Source organism: Camellia sinensis, chromosome 14 (assembly GCF_055761805.1).
Source record: "Camellia sinensis isolate YWXY chromosome 14, ASM5576180v1, whole genome shotgun sequence".
NCBI lineage: Eukaryota > Viridiplantae > Streptophyta > Magnoliopsida > Ericales > Theaceae > Camellia > Camellia sinensis.
The window spans coordinates 64,054,620-64,063,339 of NC_138974.1; positions in this window are offsets into that span (position 1 = coordinate 64,054,620).

Consider the following 8,720-nt stretch of genomic DNA (forward strand, 5'->3'; position numbering starts at 1 on the left):
GGCACTTTTAGCGACAAAAATAATTTTTTTAGTCGCCATTTCTGCATTTTCTTGTAGTGTTCGTAATAATTTTGTTTAAAAAAATAATGCCAACTCCTGCAATTTAAATATACATTGTCTCATTATATATTTAATAATCACTTTAAAAAAATTTTGCTTGTGTTTTTTAACTGATTGTGTTTTTTTGAAAAAAAAAAATAAAAATTGATTCAGTTTGTTTGATTTGGATTTTCACGATTCACTTTTCAGAAAATTAATTTTTTTTGTTTTTCGTATATTTTTGTTTTCACTGAATTTTTTTTAATATTTTAAGCACTTTTTTTAGTTTTTAAATAAACCATACATAAATACACTTAATAAAATATAAATATTACTTAAAAAAATTTTGTAATTGTGTTTTTTTAATTGATTGTATTTTTTTGAGGAAAAAAAATGATTCAATTTGTTTGGTTTGAATTTTTAAGATTTACTTTTTAAAAAATTAAAAATTAGTAATAGTGGTTTATGATTTTAATCTTTTTTTTTTTATTTCTTTTTCTTTTTCTTTTTCATTCAATCATATAAACACATAATTCCCTGTTATTAAATAAAACAAACGTGAAATTTTGACAAAACTCAAGACAGCTTTCCACCTTACTCAATATAATTCTCACAATTATATATATTGTATGAATCTTATATCGTAAAGTTGGTATCTTAGAATCGAAAAAATAAATTCTTAATTTCATAGTCATTGGTAAATATCAAATACTAAAAGAATTCGAATACGTGATTTTGCACCTATGCCAAATGTAAGAATTGTTATCATCCCAAGTAATGAAAGTTAAACGATATGTATATAAATTCGTTTATAGAGAGAGATTAATTTATGTTTTTTCAAATATTTTGTAGATTTCATATTTTCGAATACTTGGGTACATCGAACAAATTGATATTGACAACCTTTAAATTGATTTGGGTAAAAGCTACTATCAAAAAGTTGAATATCATTATGGTCACATTGTTTGTCGTCATTGCATACATGATGATATTGATATTATAACGAGGTAATTTTCTTTAGGTAAATAATTGCTATATATAATAATAATTCAAACTTAACACGTGTTTTAATTTTTTATTAGGTACAATATTTCTTTTTAACAAGTTTTTTTTTTTAATTATTATATTAAATATAATGTTAACATCGTGGTTAAAGACAGTACTGGTTCAATAAATGTGACTATTCAAGATAAACAAACAGAGTTTATCTTGCGATGTCAACCATTGTATTTGAAGAATATGAGATCAAAGGTAGAAAACTATGAAATTTAGGGTCTAGCTTGTCTCATGTTGAGATTAAGATTAGACCGTCCAGTCCGGCCCATAGAGTCTATTTTTTAGCCCCATTTTGATAATCCGAACCGTTGAATGTGTAGAATTTGTCGAGTACTATATCTTTGAAAAAAATCACGTTAATCGGATATCGATAGTTATTTGATCGGATCAGATTTGTATAAAAAAAAATGAACGGTTAAAAAATAAACGGTTGACAGAATATCATCCGATCAAATAGCTATCGATATCCGATCAACGTGATTTCATACACGGCTATAGTACTCGACAAATTATATACATTCAACGGTTTGCATTATCAAAATGGAGCCCAAAAATGGGTCACATGGGCCGGACTCGACGGTCCAATCTTAATCTCAACATGAGACAAGCTGGATCCAAAATTTATTATAAATAATTTATTTTTACCTTTTTTAAACACAATTGTATAATTCTAAAATTTTATAGGATAATGGAGTTAGAATGATTAAAGATTATATTGCGTCATGCCGAGACCGTGTCTATGTATTTATCATACCTGTACCAACAATGCTACGTCAACTAGATTGTGCACCATGCGTGATCTTTGTTTTAAATATAAATTAGTCGGAATAATGTCTATACTTTTTAGAAGGTATAATAATAATAATAATAATACTACGTAAGTATAATATTTTTACTTTTTAACATTTTATAAACACATAATATATGTATTATTCATCAATTATAATACTAACTATCATGTTGACAATGCAGGAATGCCGATAGAAGACCCACAATAATTTAGATTTTAGTTATAATATATTTTATTTATTCAGTGAATTTCGAACATATATAATAAATTTTTATTTTTATTATTTCAATTATGAAATGTCAACATTTTCTTTCAAAATTACGTATATTTTATGCTAGCAATTTAAAAATATGTTTGTCATAATAATAAATAAAATTTTTAAATCTAATCCCATGTATAGCACGGGTAATATGCTAGTATCAAAGAAAAAAAAAATGAAAAGTTACAGTTAAAAAATAAATAAATAATTCACATGAAATAGCATAGTCAATCAAAATAAATTAGGGAAAGAAAAATAAAGTATATAACTTACTTTTTAACTAAATTAAAATTAATCATTTAATATTTAGGCATAGTTTGGGAAGTTGGTTTTGGTGGGTTAGGGGCTAAAATAGTCACAAAAAACAAAATAGGCTATTTTAGTCAGAAAAAACAAAACATTAAATCCAACCCATAATCATTACACTCCTCTTTCACAAAAAAAGTCAAAAAAGCTAAAAAGCTAAAAAACCCTTTCCAAATCAGACTTTTTAACTCCAGACTAAAATAATCAAAAAATTAAAAAGTTAAAAAACCAACCCACTTCCCAAACGGAGGCTTAAAAGCCCCCCTTACTGTAAACTATTCACTGAAGTTACTTAAATGTTACTAATGTCGTGGTTTTCTTTTAGAAAAAAGCGAAGTATTAACTGAACATTATTTTATCTCTCATTTAGTCCAACCATTTAATCATTACCACCACAATGTCAGGTTTCTTATTGGTAAAACTCAACTGCGACAAAGGTCCTGTTTGGTAGGATTTATTTTCAATTTATTTTAATTTTTAACTTAATTTAAGTTATTTTAATGTGTTTGGTTCAGCTTAACAATACAGTTTATAACTTTTTGTAAGTCACAAATCAATTTATTCTTTGAGTGGGGAGGAGAAACTTAATTTATAAGTCAAAAATCAGCTTATGTTCACAGTTATAAGTTATAAGCTGTTAAACTATAAGTTATAATCACTTTCCCACAGTTCTACCAAACGGGACCAAAGTGTAATTGCCAAACTGCAAAGTTTTCAAGAAGGGCTTTGCCAATGGCCTTTTTAGCCTAGCGGTATCGGAGGTTCGACTCCCACAAGCGCAAGGTTGTATGGTAAGTCTCCTTTGCCTTAGGCCATCTCCAACGGTGCATCAAACCTTGCATCAGATTTGAAATTTGATGAAAAAAATCTCCTTTTCTCACTCCAATGGTTTCACCAAATTGATATCAAAATGAGAATGGAACAAAAGTTTCATCAAACTGAGGACAAGCTTCAGATTTCATTTTTTCACTGTTCTATACCGTTGGATGGGGGCAACCGGTCAACCAACCGGATGTTTGGCCGGTTGACCCACCAGTCGACCGGTTCTCTTTCAAATAAGTAGGTTCAAACAAGGTAAAAAGGTTCAAACAGGTTAAAAAAAAAAAAAAAGTACCTTAGCGGTCGACCTGCCGGTCGATTCGCCGGTCGACCCACCGGATGACCCTTCCCTTTTGATGCACTGTTGGAGCAAGCTATATTAGATTGAGAAAATCAGCTATTTTTTACTCAGATTTGGTGAAAAAGTAATGCACCGTTGGAGAAGCTCTTATATCTGTACAAAACAAGTATTTTTTTGGGTCTTATATATATATATATATATTATGCAACAGTCCTAACAGCATTTTTAATGACAAATATTATAATAATATTTGTTAAAATTATAATTTGACAATAAATAGTATGTTACCCAAAAGACAACCTAAAGGGTGGGTGAATTAGGTTTTTACAAATAAAAATAATTATACCCTAATAAGAATTATGACTAGCACAATAGATAAATATAGTTAATGAAATAAAAAATAATTAAAATAAGTGTTCCAACAACTATGTCAGTTAATGATTTTAGCACAGTGAAAATGTGAAATATAGCTATGGCAATTTAAATAAAATAAAGAGATAAGAGAGAGAGAGAGACAAACAAATTTATAATGGTCCGGTTTCAACTCGGCCTATGTCCACTCCTCAAGCTTCACTTGAAATTTTTCACTATACTCTAACTTTAAGGGTGCTAGAACCTTTTCGCAGATGGAGCAATCCTCCACATATTTTACACAGACTTTCTAAGTCAAACACTGAGTAAACTACACTCTTACAAGGTTGAAAAGAATGTGTTTTTGCTTTCACAGAAAGTTACAAGAATTATCTCTCAAAGATAGATATAAAAATGAAGCTCTGATTTTTCTGTAAACCTTACATAGGAAAGATGGGCTCAAAGCTATACATCTCAATGTATAATTTCTGAAAGATGATCTAAACAAAAATTGAAGAACACTTCTCAGAGAATTTTTCAGAGAATAGATGTGAGTAATTATAGATCAAAGAATATTTTTTGATTTTTTTTTTGTAACCTGTTTACATTAGAGGTTTTGGTATATATAATGAAACTTATAACCGTTTATAGCCGTTGTATTCATTTGAATATCTTCCACTCTATCATTACTAATTTGAATATCTTCCACTTCATCATTACTAATTTGAATATCTTCCACTTGAATCTTTTGGCCTGCTGCTGTGCTGGGTTGTTTGAACCTTTTGTTTTGGGCAGTTTGAACCTCTAGTTGGGTATTATTTTTGGGTTGAAATGAACTTCTGATTTAAGCAAATATTAAATACATTCAAATAATATTTAGGATAAAAGTTTAGGTGAGAAATAATGAGACAAAATAAATTTTGATTCTTTCTATTTTTCTCTTTCAAATAAATTAAAACATAATTAAATAAATCATCAAAATAAATTTTGGATTCTATTTTTCTTTTTCAAATAAAATATAATTAAATAAATCATCAAAATAAATTTTGGATTCTATTTTTCTCTTTCAAATAAATTAAAATATAATTAAATAAATCATCAAAATAAATTTTGGATTTTATTTTTTTCTTTCAAATAAATTAAAACATAAGTAAATAAATTATCAAAATAAATAAGTCTAACAATCTCCCCCTTTTTTATGATGACACACAATGATGTTTTGATTTGATTTGGGAGTAAGAAAGACTCCCCCTCAAGTCATGCTCCCTGAATTCAATTCTTAATACATATCTTAATACATAGGTTAGGACATGTGTAATAAATAAACTTTAATCAATAACATGACATAAGATTAAGATATCAAACTATAAATACATAATTTCATATTAGTTTGAAAATAATACCATAATATATAACATCATAATACATAATATCATAATATATAACATCATAATACATAATATCAAAAGTTTCTCCCCCTGTGACATTATCAAAAAGGAAATCATGGCTCAGAATCGGGAAAAGGAGAAGAAAAATGATAGGGATAAATGACATAAAAAATAGATAATCAAAACAGAGATATAGACATATATATATATATATATATATATATATATATATATATATATATATGATTCGCCCATCTCTCTTTTTTCCGTCAAAAATCGCATCGGGCATGCGGCCTCGCTTTTGTGTCAGCCGACCGATAAAAGCAAGACGGGTCAACCAACTGCCTCGTCTGTCTCTCCTGCTTGTCTTCTTCTTCTTAATCACCCACTTCTCCTTCTTCGTCCTCATTCGCTTGTATCCCTTTCTACGTCGTCTTGAGAGAGATAGAGCATAAAGTCTACCAAAAACGACCCTCCTTTCGATTACATCTCTCTTGTCAACCATATGGCCTCGCCCCGTCCCCTCACTCTCTTTTTGGACCTGAATGACCCCTCAAGCGTTGCTGGGCTGAGTGCCCCGGCGCCTACTCTTCCTAACCTTCCTATGATGTCGATTGAGCAAATAATGATAACGCAATCAGATATTGAAGCCAATCATTTCACACTGACGTCTTGTATAGAGATGGTGATTACAGTCACAAAATTGGCGCATTGACTGTAGAATAGAACAAGTGAGCTCTACCAGGTCAACGCTCAACTCTCTCTGCTCCAACGCATGTACAAGGATGCGCGAGCAGAGATTTGTGCACTGAAGGCCGAAAATAAAGAGTTTAAACAGAAGACCACCACCATAGCCCGATTTGGAGCAACATTGTTCTTGGCTTTTGATAGTCGGTGGGGAGTGCTCGCTTTCAATGAAAGCACGGGGGCAGGGATGTCAAGCGTCGCCCAAGGCGATAAAAAGAAGAAGAGAGCTGTGGAAGGGGCGAGTAAGTGAGGTCGACCAATAGCCGAAAAAATGAAGGGAATTTGTTTTTTATTTTTTATTATTTTTATTTTTATTTTATGTAAATATGTATATTTTGATTTGTGTTTTTTTTTTATGTTTAATGTAATCACTTGAAGATGAAAGTAAAGTGCAAAAAAAATAAATCAAAATTAAGCCTCAGGGCAAAATAACAAAAAAATAAATAAAATAAAATAAAAAGAAAAGAAAAGAAGAAAAAAATAATAATAAAGGAAATGAAGCCTATTAGTAAAACAACAAAAAATAAATAAAAAAGTAAAAGATATTAAGCCTAATAGAAATAAAAAAATAAATTAAAATAAAATAATACCAGCAGAAATTATACTTAATGGGACGTCAGTGTTGCTGGAAGGGTAATGCAAAAAAAAAAAAAAAAAAAATACCATGAGAGTTTTAAAGAAAATCAATGTATGCAAAGTTAATTTTACCTCAAGATGTAGAATCCAAAAAAAAATTACAAAGTTGAGAATAACAAACTGTTAAGGATAATAAATGTATGAAGGACTTGAGAGCATGCAACTGATATAAATGTTTCCATATCAATGTAGCAATACACATATATCATTTTAACAAAAATTCAAGTTTCACAGTTGTGCGGGGAGCAAATATTCAGGCAAGCCCGCACTCCTTTCTTCCAAGCTCCTTCCTGTCCGATCGACCTGTGAGCACAACGACGATGAGCTACCCGGCGGTGTGTGGCCGGAAAACCCCTCCGACGATCAAGTTAGACACACACACAGGGATAGAGAGAGAGAGAGAGGACTGAGTTGTGTTTAGTGTTTTTCTCACCAAATTGTGTCATCTGCCAAGCATGGGGGGCGCAGACATGCTTATATACCTTCTGCGCCCCAAATCTACTTCCAGTGATCTCTCGACACGTGGTGCAGCACAAATCTTGCTGAACATCACCTAACCCGACTGCCAGCCCACTCTACTGGGAGCTTGGCAGCCGGGTTGTAGCATCTCGGCTGTCAACGGCCATGTTGTGCAGTTGGCCAGAGCACTCCGCTCGCCGCGCTCTATTTCGATCGAGCTCGGTTGCATCCTGGCATTGCCGAGCTCGGGACAGCTCACGCTGGTTTACCATCGGTCTTCCTGCCGAGCTAACTCTTGGACCGTGGAATAACCACGTGTCGCCTGGCGCCGGACATTCCGCTTGACCGGCTTCTAAATCGTGAAGCCAAACAGCCCGGTCCAACCACGCCTTCCCTTATCCGAGCAAAACCTCTAAGGATGGGGCCGTGTTACCGCGGCCCAACCTTGTTCGGCCAAATCCGTCCGGCCCAAACCTGTTTGGCCATTATCACGGCTCAAACCAGATCATAAATCTCCCTCTCAATTGCCCCTTAATTCCGTCCGCGCAAGCGTGATTGGGATTACCTGTTCTGACCGGGTTAACTCTTCCTCGGTCTTTAGTTTTGCGAGAGGTCAACAGGGCTACTTTACTTGCTCGGTTCCCTGACTTGCTCGGTCGTCGCTTCGTCTGACCAACCTGTCCCCTCAACTCTGTCGCCGCTATTAATGGGGGCACGTGTTATGCGCTGATTGGTCCTCGAGCGGCCAACCAACGCGTCCGTTAGCATTCAAATTTTTGGCGGTTTTTCCACCTTAAAAGCATGCCCAGCTTCCTTCATCCCACTCTTCTTGCTTCTCCATTCTCTTTGACGACCTAGAGCTCGTGCCATTCTTCCCTTGCCATTTCTGAGCTTGCGTTTGAAAGAGGAGCCACTGTCTTCAACTGGTAAGTCCTTCAAGCCCCCATTTTTACTATTTCACTTGGTATTGCACATATTAGGGCATAAATCTGTAGATTTTAGGACGTACCCTACCCCAAATCCTCACCTGGCCCTTATTCGCGTCGCTGTTCTTGCTGTTCTTCATTTTCCCTGATGAATACTGAAGATCTGGGGCGGACCAGGCTCCAGGTCTTCTTTTGATCCAAAAAATCATTCAGACCGAGCAAATAACCAGTCTGTCAAAACCTTAGGAGAAACCGGGTAGGCAGAGAACTCGGTCGCTAGACCGGGCTAAAATCTGGTCCGCTTGAGCGACCGAGCTCCTTGACTCACCCTATCGACCGAGGTGGTTGGCACCCTCTACGACCGAGCTAAGGTCAAGCTCGTTTTGCGCGACCGCGCTCACATTTACAATTGCCATCCTTTTCCTGTAGAGTCCAAGGGGACTACTGACCAAATATTGACGCTCTCAAAAACCGAGCAACCATCCAGACACCAGTCTTTGCCAAACCACCTCAGCCGAGCTAAACCAGCCGGCTACACATGGGGCGCTTCTGCTTCCTTGTTGACACCCCGGCTGCCTTGGCCGTATTCCGGGAAGACTACGGTGTCCCGGCAAATGTTCACCTAGAGCTCGCCGAGATCGAG